Here is a 14,640-nt window from a genome sequence, read left to right on the forward strand (position 1 = left end):
CCAAAAGGCTTATGACATGAGCAGCAAATCATTTCCCCCAGTTTGTCTCTTCTCTTTCTTCATCTATGTTAAAATATCTTTACCATGAAAAAAACTTTAGAGGTTTGATTTATTTTGTTTAGAAGGCCTTTACCACTTCAAGGTCCTGAAAAGAATCCCTGTGATTTTCTTTCAATTATTTTGTTTTATTTATTCACATTTAAAAATATGTTCCATCAGAATTTTTTCTGATAAAGAGTGTGAGGTAGGGATACAGCTTTATATTTTTAACTGCTTATGTTAAATAATCCATTATTTACCTACTCCCCCACTGCCTTGCAGTGAACTTGGTTATTTTTGACTGGGAATAAACCATGTGGGTCACAATTTCATAAACATTACAATAATTTTTAACAGCTTTATAAAGAAATAATTTGAACACCATAAAATTTACCAAACTGTACAACTCAGTGTACATCACAATCCAATTTGAAACTCCAAAAAGAAACCTGTACCCCTTAGCTGTCACTCCATATACAATATGATTTAAAGCATTGAATTGAATTCATGAGTAGCTGGGACTACAGGTGTATACCACCACATCTGGCTAACTTTTGTATTTTTTGGAGAGACAAGGTTTCACCAAATTATACAGGCTGGTCTTGAACTCCTAAACTCAAGCAATCTGCCCACCTTGGCTTCCCAAAGTGGTGGGGTTTCAAGGGTGAGCTGCCATGTCCACCTTGGAAATACTATTAATCTGGAACAGATCTGTCCTGGATGCTAATTGTAAATAATCCTCAGTGTCATTTTTCTGTAGCGATTACAAAGTAACAGGTTTTTTTTTTTTAAACACATTTAAAAGTTTTAAGTTGTGTTACTTTAGATTCAAGAGACATCATGTTAATGTGTTTATATTTGAGACAGAAATGTTGTGTATAGTATCTGTGAATTTATTTAGTCATGAAACCCTTTGTTCTTGCTAAAGTAGCCATGGAAAGTACTGGGAGAAATACTGATTAACTCAGTACAAAGATTGAACTACTGAAAAACATGTTCATAGATTGAGATCCCTTTGTAAACAGCATATTACTTTTCCCCAGAGTAAGTAAACTCCAAGTATATATTTTCTTTTAAAAATAAAATATGTTGGTGGTGGGAATGTAAAATGGTACAGCCCCTGTGGAAAACAATATAGTGATTCCTCAAAAAAATTAAACATAATTGCTATATGATATAGCAATTCCACTTTGGGGTATATATCCAAAAGAAATAAAATCAGAAATTCAAACAGATATTTGCACATGCATGTTCATAGCAGCAAGGACTCAAACAAATATTTATACACCCATGTCTGCAACATTATTCACAGTAGCCAAAAGGTGAGGGCAACCCAAGTGTCCATGGAAAGGTGAATGGATAAACAAAACCTGGTCTACACGAGCAATGGAATCTTCTTCAGCCTTAAAAAGAAAGGAGGTACTGACACATGCTACAACATGGAGAGACCGTTAAGACATTCTATTATGTGAACTAGGCCAGTCACCAAAGGACAAATATTGTGTGATTCCTCTTAACATAAAGCTCCTAGAGTAGTTACATTAATCTAGATAGAAAGTAGAATATTGATTGTTGGGGGAGGAAGGGAAGAGGGAAATGGGAATTTATGGTTTCATGGGTACAGAGTTTCAGTTTGGGAAGATGAAGAAGTTCTGGAGAGATGGTGATGCTATTGCATAACAATATGAATGTATTTAATGCTGCAGAGTCGTACACATAAGAATGAAGTGATAAATTTTATGGTATGTATGTTTTATGATAATTCAAAAAACTAAAAAAAATGAATTGGAATGCCGGGAGGGGCCAATATTCTTATTTCTGTGCCAAGTGTTTTAAGGACATCCTTTACTTTATCCCCACATCAGTTTTTATGAAGTAAGTGCTATCATCTTCAATTTTCAAGTAAGAAAATTGATACTCTGTCAGCTCTAGTCCACACAGGCATGAAATGGTGCGGCCAGAATTTGAACTGAGTTCTTTTGTCTTCAAACACTGGAGTTTGCCCCTACATCACGTAAGAGAAACTATAACATATTACTTCATGACAAAGGGCTGGACGTGATAATTAATTCAAGTTGAAAATGTGCTTTGCCTGGAAATCATTAGGAAGAGAATAGGTAACCAGGGAAAGCCAACACGAGACATTTCCTTGGCCTGCGGTGGTGGAGATTTCACAACAGCAGCTCTGTGCTTCTCTCGTTGCGCTGGGAGTGGCACTGTGATTGGGACAGGATGGAGACCTGAGCTGCTCATGCCTCACTTCCTTTTATGTTCTTGTTCATCAGCTCCTTGCCTTGGGGCTCCCATTTTCCTCTGCAGAACTGCTTTTCTTATTTGCCATGAATTATCTTCCTTCTCCTGGCACTACTCAAGTCCCCTGCAAGGTCACACAATTGCATTGTGTTATAGCTATCTATTGACTTGCTTATTTCCCCCACTAAAATGTGAACTCTGGGGCAGAGACTAGTCTGCAGCATCTACATTAGAGGCTCACAAAGGTTAAATGAAGAAAAAAGTATTCCTCAATATATATTATTATCAACAGTTCATTATTGATAATGTTTTGGCTGCTTTATGTAAACTGCTATCATGACACAATAATTAAAAAAAACCCTGACATTAGCAAAACATTTTATAGCCTAGAGAGCAATGCTAAGCCCATATCATACTCCCCAAAACCATCTTGTAGTAGGTTAGACGGGGAACCCAGGTACAGAGAAGTCCTGTAACGTGTCTATGGTTAGAAAGCTAGTGTCAGTCCAGAGATTCGAATCTAGGTCTTCAGTTTTATGAATTCTTTCTACAGAACTCTCTGTTTAATAAACTAAAAAGTTCCCATCACAAAAATAGGCCACTGCATCTAAATTTGCTAAAATTCTAAAAAATAAAAGAGTAAACACCATACCTTGCTCTTAGATGGTGGGTTGCTGCAGGATTCTAAATCCGCAAGAGACTGAGGCTCTTTCATGAGAGCTCAGTGAAAAACTTCCTTTGGTACCAGGCAGAACAACAGATCCAAGTTCTCAAAGATTTCCAAATAGTTGTGCTAAAAATAATTTTCTCGTTTAGTCCCAAAGAGCCAAAGGCCCTGGAAGTCATTCATCGAGTGAGGCTCAACTCAGGGACCAGTTAAAATTACAGTTTTATTTGGGATAAACTAAGTGCCTGCTTTCCTTTACTGGTAAGTTTAGAGCTTCTCCATCTCTGTGTGTTGTGGCCTCTTTTTCAGATTTGTTTACTTAATTTTTTCCCTCTTCATTTGTTTTCCACTGAGTGAATGTTTCAGGAAAAAAATTACTCACTGACTGGAAATTAGTTGTTAACTTAGAGAAAAAAGCCATTTTGTATTTAAGAGTTTTGGAGGTAGAGCCTTTTGATTCTGGACCTAAAATGGTGTCTTGTGGAATAATGAACACGGTCCCACTTCTTGGTAAATATGGCAGGAAAACAGCCCCTCATTCTATGTGCTGTGAAAAGAGAGAGGGTCATGAGAATTGTACCTATTTTGTTTTCCTTGTTCTTTGTTGAATGGATGAATGATTGGGTATTTTTAGAAAACTAATATGTCTTTGTGCCTCTAAAGAACTGATCGTAACATCTCAAAAGGCAGAATGATTCTCCAAAGCATATGACTAGTCATCTTTAGTGCAATCAATTTCTTTGTTTCCTTCTGCTATGTATTTTTTATATTTCCTTGGCAACAGCAATATATAATTTATGATGTCATTTATGGAAACTAGACCACTGAAAAAATCTTGTTTTTATCTTTCTTTTCCTCTCATCCTTCTCAAGCAGTGAGGACTCTAATTGAGAGGAATGTTTCCCGTTAGTGAAGCGGAGGTTGACCATACACTTGACCGAGAAGATTGCTGGGCTCCCTGTTCTGATCAGCTACATTTTGCCTTTGGGTTCCACCCTCCAGATGGGAGGAAATGGTCCTTTGAATTTGGTGGCTGTCCAAAATCTTAATGCCATCACACTATGGTCAAAACAATGTTTTGAGCATGGAAGCTAGTCATAACTTATTGCTAAATGAGAGTAGAATTTTCATCAGATAAAGTCTCTGGGTTTGTTTTCTCATTTTCAAAAGAAATGGTTGTCCCTGATTATTTCCAGGGTTTCTCATAGTTCTTAATATTCTTGAACCAAGTGATGGTGTCTGATATCCTCCTCCTACAGATGAGTAATTGAGACAGTCTGATCCTCAATTGACACACCTCATCACTTACCATATTTCCTCCCTAGGTTGTTGCTAACTTTAAAAGACCATATTTTTGCATCCAAACAACTTGCAGTTGGGTGGACTGCATAATTCCTGTCCCTTCCTCCTCCTCTCCATGGGTGCCCTGGGTTCTATTGGGAATCGAATCTTCTCTTTCTAACCTCAGTGCCCTTGCTTATATAATTTACAGTAAGCCATTACCAACCATGTCTCCCCCATGCCTCTTTCTCCATCTGTTCACATTTATCTTCTGTGTGTGTCACTTTCTACAGAATATCTCCCTGATATTCTCAACCAGTTGCAACCCTGTCTTCTCCTGAATGCTTCTAGCACATAATTTGGATCTCTCATGCACTTTAGCTCACTGGTTCTTAACTAGATGTACTGAATAAGCACACTAGTGGATTAAGTTGGACATTAATATTTTTTAAAAGCTCTTGGGGTGGTTTCAATGGGCCAGGCTCTAGGAATCCTTGCCTTATCTATTCTTGCTCAAATAATGCCTCATCTATTTGTCCTTCCGAACCAGGGAGTTGTGATACAAACCTGTCTTCTTTATGTCTCATCCTGTTCTTTTATTTATTACTTCATCACATATTTATTTAGTTGCTACTATATGTCAGATACTGAATGCTTGGTCTTGGTGTTCAGTAGAGAGCAAACAAAGAGCCCTTGTAGAGACAAAATCTAGTGGGGAAGAGAGAGATTGATGAAATAATCACAGAACTATATGTTTAACAGGATATGAATTGGGAGTTCCCATCCACCGGGAATTTCAGCTGAGAACACAAAGCAGAGGATCATAGGCAACCAATGTCCAGACGTTGACTTAGAACTTGTTAAAAGCCAGCTGGATCTGACTCTGACCATCAGCCATTTTCAGTCCATATAAGAGAAAACCAGAAACTCAGAAGGGATTCGTGATTGAAGAGAGGCATCAGAGTAGAGCTGTTAGCTTATAAAGGAGTAATTAAAGTGCTTCTCGTTTTCCTTACTATGAGGGAAAGAAGGGAAGAGTCCCCCACTTCTGTAGCAGAGTGACAAGGACCCCAAGGTCCAAGAGAATTACTGAGAAGATTAGGAATATTTGCAAGAAGAGAATTATTTATCTTGCTCTCCTAGTTGGATTTTAACTGATTTGTGAAACTAAGCGCCTCGCAATCGTTAAAGTACCACAGAAATGTGAAAAAGAAGCTGTGGGGAAGCTTGACTCATGACTGAAGTTTGATGTCCTCTGTCATCACAGAACCTGGAGAATTCTGACGAAGATTGCTCTCTGGAAAAGAGAAAGCAGTTCAGGGGCAGCTGTTAGAGAGGCAAGAATATATGCACTCCCCAAGAGGGAGATAGTACTGAGGAAGGTGGGTGAATTGGGCCATCTCGATGGGACTTCTTGAGCCAAGGAGTTCTCCTAGTTGGGGGAGGCCGCTAAGAAGTCATTGGGTGTATCACTGAGTACAGAAGCTGAGGCTGGCATGAGAGCACTACAAGCTGTCAACCAAGGAGTGCATGACCCATGTCAGGGCACTGTGCAGACTAGAGGTCCCATGGGGACGTGCCAGTGACCCTGTGAATACCTTCACCCTGAAAGAGCCAGCATTTGGCTACCTGGGGTGCACAGAAGACACTGGAGCCAGGAGAGAACCATACAAGTAGCATTTATTAAGTAAAAATAATTCAGACATTTATGTGGCCAACAAACATATGAAAAAATGCTCAACATCACTGGTCATTAGAGAGATGCAAATCAAAACCACATTGAAATACCATCTCATGCCAGTTAGAATGGTGATCACTAAAACATCTGGAGACAACAGTTGCTGGAGAGGATATAGAGAAATAGGAAAACTTTTACACTGTTGAGAGTGTAAATTAGTTCAACCATTGTGGAAGACAGTGCGGTGATTCCTTAAGGATCTAGAAATAGAAGTATCATTTGACCCAGCAATCCCATTACTGGTATATACCCAACGAATTATAAATCATTCTGTTATAAAGACACATGCACATGTATGTTCATTGTGGCACTATTTACAATAGCCAAGATTTGGAACCAACCCAAATGTCCATCAATGATAGACTGGATAAAGAAAATGTGGCACATATACACCATGGAATACTATGCAGCCATAAAAAATGATGAGTTCATGTCCTTTGCAGGGACATGGATGAATCTGGAAACCATCATTCTCAGCAAACTGAAACAAGAGCAGAAAACCGAACTGCATGTTCTCACTTGTAAGTGAGTGTTGAACAAGGAGAACACATGGACACAGGGAAGGGAACATCACATACTGAGGTCTGTTGGGGGTGGGGGACTAAGGGAGGAATAGTATGGGGTGGGGAGATTGGGGAGGGATAACATTAGGAGAAATACCTAATGTAGGTGACAGGGGTATGGAGGCAGCAAACCACCATGGCATGTGGATACCTATGTAACAATCCTGCAAGATCATTACATGTGCAATCTGCACATGTAACCCAGAATTTAGAGCAAAATAAAAAAAAAATGAAAAGAAAATAGAAAAAAGCATATAGTTATAAAAAAGATTAATTCAGTCATGTTTTTTTCTGATTCTTCTACTCTTTGACCTGACTCAGATAAAAGTGAAAGGAGGCGGCGCAGATGGGGGAAGAGGGAAGGAGCATAGCAGATCCTGAACTGCAGCCATGGAGACGGACAAGTTTTGTATTGGATATAAAATAGAAAATTTGATTTAGATTTGTCTTTTTAATATCTGAAAATGAGTCACAATTGACTAATAAAATTGTTCATGTAACTGGAAGTTACCAGAAAGCCAAGAAATTTGCCTGAGATGTCATGGAAGGGCAGGGAGGAAAGATCCAATGGAATTTGGCTAGAACAAATGATGGAAGATAAATGAGGTTGTTTCTTACTCATATCATTTTAAGGACAGTTAATGCCATTTGATAAATTCAATAAATTTTGGAGAATGCTCTGAAGGAAAATAATAGAGGATATTGTGGAGTGTTTAGCTGGACAACCCAGTTGAATCTACAGGCCAGAGAGAGCTTGCCTAAAGCAATGACATCTGACCTAAAATGGGGGAAAAAAGTAGGTATGAACCTGGCAGAAGAGCAGGAAAACACATCCAGGCTGAGAGAATGCACATGCAAAGGCCCTGAGTAGGAAGAAGATGACGCTGAGTGGAGGTTAGTGGGAAAAAGCAAAGGCAGGCATGAGCCTACAGGGAGGATGTACCTGGGTCAAGTGGAGCTCTGCTGGCCACAGGAGGTTCTGGTCCTTATCCTGGGGTCAGTAAGTTCCCCAGAAGGCCTGTGAGTGAGATTTCATGAACCAGGCTTTTGACCTGGTAGAGGTGGTGCCTGCTGTCACTTTCCTGGCTTTGCAAGCTGACTTCAACCAGCTGAAATGACTTAGTTTGGTTTCTAAACTGAATCTGCTTTCATTGTAGGGAAAGAGATGGGTTCTCATGAGAAAAGGAGTTTGCATATTTAAAAAACGCAATTCACTGACTCTTGGAATGAACAAATGTCATTGACCCCTGTGTGTGCCAGGCACTGTGCTGGGCCCTGAACATACAGCTTTGAAAGTGGAAGACAGGATCTCAACTCACAGTTCTTATAGTGCACTGGGAATTTCACATTGTTGGAGAAGAAGGATCTCAGAGGTTATTTGCTTGAGTTTCCTGTTTCACAGATAAAAAAACCCAAATTCAGTAAGAAGTGACTTGCCCAAATAACCTATTTATGCTAAACCAGAACTAGAACTCCGGTCCCTGCACAATGCCCAAGAGTCTTTCCTCTGCAGCCTTCACTGATACCTGGTTCCTAACTTCACATGCAGAAGACATTCCGGTGGTTTTATCTACATAAATATCCATGATTATGGATAAACGTGAATTAACAATATCGCATTATCCCAAATCATAATACTTTACCTTGCCTGAAGTATCACTTCTCATATTTTAAAACTTAAAAACCTTAAAAAAAACTTATTGAAAGTTGGCCAGACATGGTGGCTTATGCCTGAACTCCCAGCATTTTGGGAGGATATGGTGGGAAGATCACTTGAGCCCAGGAGTTCGAGACCAGTCTGGACAATATGGCAAGAACCCATCTCTAGAAAAAAAAAAAAAAAAAAAAGCCAGCACTGTGCATGTATAGGCCCATCTACTCGGAAGGCTGAGGTGGGACGATGGCTTGAACCAGATTATCATCTCCTTATTACAGATATGCAAACTGAAGTTTCTAAATGAGAGAATGGTACCAAGGTCACACAGCTACTGAGTGATAGATTTGGCATTCAAACCCAGATTTGTGTCTGACTTTCAAACCAAACTCTTGGTTTAAGATGAGGAGAGTGATAGTACTTGGCTCCTTGGATTGTTGTAAAGATCAATTGGAATAATCATAGAAAATGAGTCCTTGTTGCCTGGCACTTCGTGGGTACTCCATACATAAGAAGTGGGTGAATAGTGCTGGCACAGCTGTCGCTGCTCTTATCACTAAGCCTTGGCTTTGTTAAGTGCCATTGCCTGTCCTGAGTTCTCTGTGTTCCTCTTGTTTGCACCTGAAAACCATCCAAAGCCCAGAGGCGGAGAGGCAATGCCTCCACTCAATGATGCAAACCGCTCTAGCTGCGGAATTTTGAGAGTGTCTTTGTGACATTATGTAGGCATAAAAACAGTGGTGATCATAACAGTACCTTACATTTATTATTTAGTACGAAAACCTCCTCAACTTTCTTTTTTTCAGGCATCCCAGGTCGATTTGAACATTTTGGTGTTTCTAAACATTTATCCGGGATTACAGGCAGGCACCACCATGCCCAGCTAATTTTTTGTATTTTTAGTAGAGACGGGGTTTCACCATGTTGACCAGGATGGTCTGGATCTCTTGACCTCGTGATTCGCCTGCCTCGGCCTCCCAAAGAATTGCCTGAACCCAGGAGGTGGAGGTGGCAGTGAGCCGAGATCAGGCCATTGCACTCCATCCTGGGTAACAAGAGCGAAACTCCGTCTCAAAAAAAAAAAAAAGAAAAAAAGAAAAATAAACAAAACATTTATCCAGATAGTGGGGAGCCCATGTTCTCTGCTTTGTTTATTGCTGAAAACCTATGAGGCTTTCTGGGGGGAGGGTGCCTGAGGACATGAGCCAAGTTCAGGGTCAAAGGCTACATTAGCAAAGATTTAGCGGCAGGTGGTGCCTCTTGCACACACATTCACTTTCAGCCAAAACAATTGTCCTCAGCAGACTCCATCATATTGGAGAGAGAGCTGGGAAATCCAACAATGACTCATAGTATACTGGGGAGGAAAGCTGAGCACTGAGGTTTGGGGAAAAAAAAGACAAAGCAATGGAATGTTACCCTAGAGTCTAAACTAGCAGGAATCTTCCCGTCTCCTCTCTTCCCACTGACATTTCTCTGTGGAGTAAGACTGCTGGCTTTGACAGACAAAGTCATCGTTGTCCAGCCATATGACCTTGGGCAAATAGCCTTGGGCAAAAGACTGAGGATTACCCCTCTGAAACCTTAGTGTTCTTTTCTATAAACTGAAATGTTAAAATGTCCAAATGAAGTAAGGTTGTTATGAAGTTTGATGAAGTAATGCATCTTGTTGACTGACACATTCATGCTACTCAACGTTGATTTCTGTTGGTGCAGGGAGGGGCAGCTTTAAGTTAGAGGCCTTCCTTTTTCTTTCAATAGTGTTTAGAGTTGTTGAGACTAGAAAATGGATGTCTTTGGAGGCACTTTAGATCTGTATTTTCAGGATAATCTTATCTGCATGATCAGAAACACTCTCCCCAGGGACAGAACTTCTAAGCAATTTTTTGAAAACTGAAGGATGACTGTAAGGTGTCTGAGAAAATAAGTGCCAGGATGGAATAAGTAGCTTTTCCAGGGAGAGGTAATGGTTTCAGTAAAAGCCTGGCATTGAGAGAGACCAAGCACCTTGCAGAGAGTGAGAGAAAGCTGGGGAGGCTGGAGAAGGGTCAGGAGGAAGAAGGGAGGGGTGTGGAGTCCTTGCCAAGGCTGTGGATGTGGGGGCTAAAGCTTTCTTGGGGGTCTTATACTTTAACTTCAGGGCATTAAGAAGCCAGTGAAGAGTTTGTGAGTGATGAGACCATATATGGCTTCTATTAATAGATAGATTTATTGGACCACTATCTGGAGAAAGAATGGGAGGCAGCAAAAATGAAGCATACTTAGGCAAAGATAGGTAAGAAAATCACTCCACGGATGTGGCCAGGATTGCGATATAACAAGCTTCCAGAAGATTAGGCACAGGTTTGGTTTGGTTTTTGTTTGGCCATGTGTGTGTATATTTGTATGTGATTTCCTGCTAATATTTTTTCCTATTCATAGCATATACATTTTTTGATCAAAATACATATGCTATTTTCTTGACCTCATGTATTTTCTATAATTGTCCTATGGAACTATTTGTATTTTATTTTCAATATATGCTTACTGAAGACAATTTTTCAGGAGGAAAAGGTAGAAAAATAAGGATAAACGATTATTTATATAGTTCTATTTCTCAGAACGATACCACTGCTACCACTTTAGTTTCTTTTTTTTTTTTTTGTTATTTTTGTTCTCTCTGTGTATGCATAGGTCATCTGTTCAAAGTTTTGTAATACTACGTAAACACTGTTGCTTTGTGCTTTTTCTTTAACCTAATATTATATTATAAGTGTTTCCCTTGTTATTTTTTGGGGCCATTAATGGCCAAAAATATCCACCAAGTAGTGGTACAGTAATTTAACTCCCTTCTCTCCTGTTATGGTACAATTAAGCTACTTCTGTTTTCTCCTAGTATAAATGAGATTACGTTGAAAGTTTTTGTGCATAAGCCTTTATCCTGATTTAGGATTATTTCCTTAGGATAGATTCCCAGAAATGGAATTATTAGATCAAAAGTTCTGTATGTTTTATGTCTTTCTTGGTACATGCTGCCAAACTGCTTTCCAAAAGGTTGTGTGAATTTATACTGCCCCATCCCTGTATAAAAACAAAATCCTGGGAAATGTAAGTTCCCCCACAGCCAGGCACCTTTTGTCCCTGGAACAGAGGATCTCAGATTTGGAAGTAACTTTAGAGTTTAGTGAAGCTAACCTCTGCTGTAATGGGAACGCCAAAGCTTGTTCCACAATAGTATTGGCAATTTTACCGTTTTTGAGTTGTATGGCATCTCAGAGGTCATTTTGCAGAAATGCCCCAAATTCCTTACACAATCTCAGCCAGGGGCTCTGTGCTGAGGGGAGACTCTGTGCTGAGGACTCTGTATACACCAACCCAGTCTTCCTATAACCACAAGAGATGGTTGCTGTTATTGCTCTTTTCATTCTTCAGATGAAAAAACTGAGGCACAAGAAGAATAACTTGCTTGAGGCCATGTGGTCTTAGGACTCTTAATGCTGTATTTTACTACTTTTTAGTAAATACCTATACAAACTAAGGCGAGACAGGCACTACAAAGGAAGAGAGGGGTTGGTGAAAGAGATTGAAAAGAATGCCTCCTGTAGTTTGGGAGATCAGGGAAGATCTAAGGATCAGATACCTAGGGATACCTGAGGATGACTGAGCCAGGAGAAGATGGGATAAAAGCCTCACAGGAAGGGAGAACAGCATGGGAGAGGGCCCTGGGGCAAGAGAGGACTTTGGGAATTCTAGGAACTGAAAGGACAGTGGGTTGGAGCTTATTAGACAAAATAGCCTGTAAGAAAGGAGGTCAGAAAAATATTAGGAGTCAAATAATTTCAGGGCCTGTAGAACTTGGCTTTTATCTTAAGAGCAATGGAGTTCCATGAGAGGGTTAGGGAAGACCGTGATATTTGTTGTGCATAAAACGATGATGGAGAAGGGATTAGGGAGGGCTGTGGAGGGAGGTGGGAGCAAGTTGGGAGGCTGATGCAGTCAAGTGGGCAAAGATGATCATTGCTGGTCATTGTAGCTGCAAAGGATAAAGAGAGAAGTGGAGAGATTTTCAACAGGCTTCCATTTAAGTGCTGATGGGTCAGATGGAGCCTCTTGCAGGAAGCCTTTTAGGTGCTTGTTCATGCAGGCTTATCTAGTGAACCTTCTCTCTGCTCCCATGGTGTCCTGCCCCTGTTATACAGGTGACAAGTTCCATGTTATTTCATCTGCTTCTTTGGACTGGGAGTGCTTTATTTTGTTTACTGTCCTGCTCGCGTCTACATTCTTACCACTAGAATGGTGGTTACCACTAGAATGGTGGTTGCCACTAGCAGGTGCTAGGCGAATGCTCATAAAATTTGTTGAATTGATTATTTACCATGAGACACAAAGTTTTTTTTTTTTTTTTTTTTTTTTTTTTTATGTGCACCGTCTTGTGTACCACACTCCAAGCCCACCTGAGGTGGTTACTGTTTCATCCGCATTGTGCTGATGAGTAAACAAAAGCGTAATGAGGTCAACTATCTTTAACACATCCATATAAGTATGAATTACTTAGCAATGGCTAGAATCCAGATCTGCTGGTGATGGAGACCCTGCATGAACACCCAGTGATACTCTATGGTGCCTGCACCTCCCACCAGGTGTGTACATCAGTGGAGCAGGCTCCTTGCTTGTGTCCGCACTGAATTAGAAGCCAAGGTGCAATGCAGCAGGCAGCAAGTAGACAAGCATGGAACTCAAGTGAACTTAACTAGACAGTATACATGTACAATGAAGTATTATTCAGCCATGAAAAGGAATGGGCTACTGATACGTGCTGCAACATGGATGAATCTCAAAAAACATGATGCTAAGTGAATGACACAAAAAGTCACTGATATAGATTAGATGTTTGTCCCCTCCAAATCTCATGTTGAAATGTAATCTCCAGTGTTGGAGGTGGGACCTGATGGGAGGTGTTTGGGTCATGGGGGTAGATCCTTCATGAATGGCTTACTGCTGTCCTTGCAATAGTGACTGAGTGCTTGAGAGATCTGATTTTTTAAAAGTATGTGTCACCTCCCACTCCTCACTCCCACTCGATCCCTGTGAGAGGCCCTTTCCTCCTTTGCTTCCTGGGGCCCTCACCAGAAGCAGATGCCAGCAACATGCTTCTTGTGCAGCTTGCAGAACTGTGAGCCAATTAAACCTCTTTTTCTTCTTTTTTCTTTTTTTGAGACAGGACCTTTCTTGATCATGGTTGACTTCAGCCTTCAACTCTTGGGCTAAAGCAATCCTCCTACTTCAGCCTCTCAAGTATCTGCAATCACAGATGTGCTCTAGACTTCCCACATTTTCTGGCACAGGGCTTCTTCCTCTCTCATTAAAGCCATCAGTGAAGCATCTTCTCTCGCTGTTTCCCTCTCCTTGCATCCACACATCACCTTCTCTCTGTAACTCTGAACCTCTGCCTCCCTCTTAATAGGACCCTTGTGATTACAGCACAGGGCCCACTGAGATAATCCAGAATAACCTGCCTATCTCAAGACTCTTAATTTAATCACACCGGCAGAGCCCATTTCACTATGTATGCTAAACACACTCACAGGTGCAGGAGATGAGAACTAGACATCTCTAGGAGGCCATTGTGCAGCTCACCACACCTGGCAAGTAAATTACGCTAAAAGACAACTTGAAAAGACACAAGTGCACCTGCATAACTACTTTTCTGGAGATTTTGACAGAAGGAAAAACTGTTAGATTTAGAATTCCAGCAATCTCAACGGAGTGAGCAGTGGGAGACAGAGATCACATAAAAAGAACATGTATCAATCCCTCTCCATTTTTGAGAGTTAGAGACTGGTCTCTAACTCTTGGACCCAAGTGATTCTCTTGCGTTGGCCTTCCAAAGGATTGGAATTACAGGCATGAGCCACTGTGCCTGGCCTCGACCTGTTTTCTGTATTAATTATTCAGCCTCAGGATCTCTTTATAGCAATGCAAGAAAGGACTAACAGTCACATGTTGCATGAGTCATATCAAATGTTTAGAATAAGTAAATCCCTAGAGGCAGAAAGCAAACTGATCGTTTCCAAGGGCTCAAGGGAGTGAGAAATGGGGAATGGCTGCTTAATAGTATGGGGTTCTGTGTTGGAGTGATGAAAATGTTTTGGAACTTTATAAAGTTGGTGGCTGCACAAGACAGTTAACGTACTAAATGCCGCTGAATTGCACATTTTAAGGTGGCTCATTCTGCATTATGTGAGTTTCATTTCAATAAAAAAAAATTAAAAAGAATACGTAGGAATGAAATGCACTAGTTTCAGGTCCTCATTGGTTAACTGAGAAACAGAGAGAATAAAAAGTAGATTTTTAGCTAAATTCATAGTATTTTTTATTTCTTTATAACATAAAAAACCAGAAGGAAAGCAAAAACTACTACTACTTGGGTTATCCCTGAGAAGTCTTTTGTATAGGGAAATGCAGC

At 40.4% G+C, this 14,640-nt stretch overlaps 1 protein-coding gene across 4 annotated transcripts in view; it reads right to left on the minus strand.

Moving 5' to 3' along the window:
- The window catches only part of C1QTNF7 (C1q and TNF related 7), a 105,119-nt gene that overhangs the window by 14,295 nt on the left and 76,184 nt on the right, over positions 1-14,640 (minus strand). Inside the window, exon 1 of one of the 4 annotated variants that reach the window (XM_078367486.1) lies at positions 7,861-7,934. The exons of 2 other annotated variants lie outside the window; for them this stretch is intronic. The gene's annotated coding sequence lies outside the window, so the exon portion shown is untranslated. Of the gene's footprint in view, positions 1-2,944; positions 2,995-7,860; positions 7,935-14,640 lie in introns of those variants that run through there. One more of the 4 variants, XM_078367485.1, reaches the window with a different exon arrangement.

Source organism: Callithrix jacchus, chromosome 3 (genome assembly GCF_049354715.1).
Source record: "Callithrix jacchus isolate 240 chromosome 3, calJac240_pri, whole genome shotgun sequence".
Classification (NCBI taxonomy): Eukaryota; Metazoa; Chordata; class Mammalia; order Primates; family Cebidae; genus Callithrix; species Callithrix jacchus.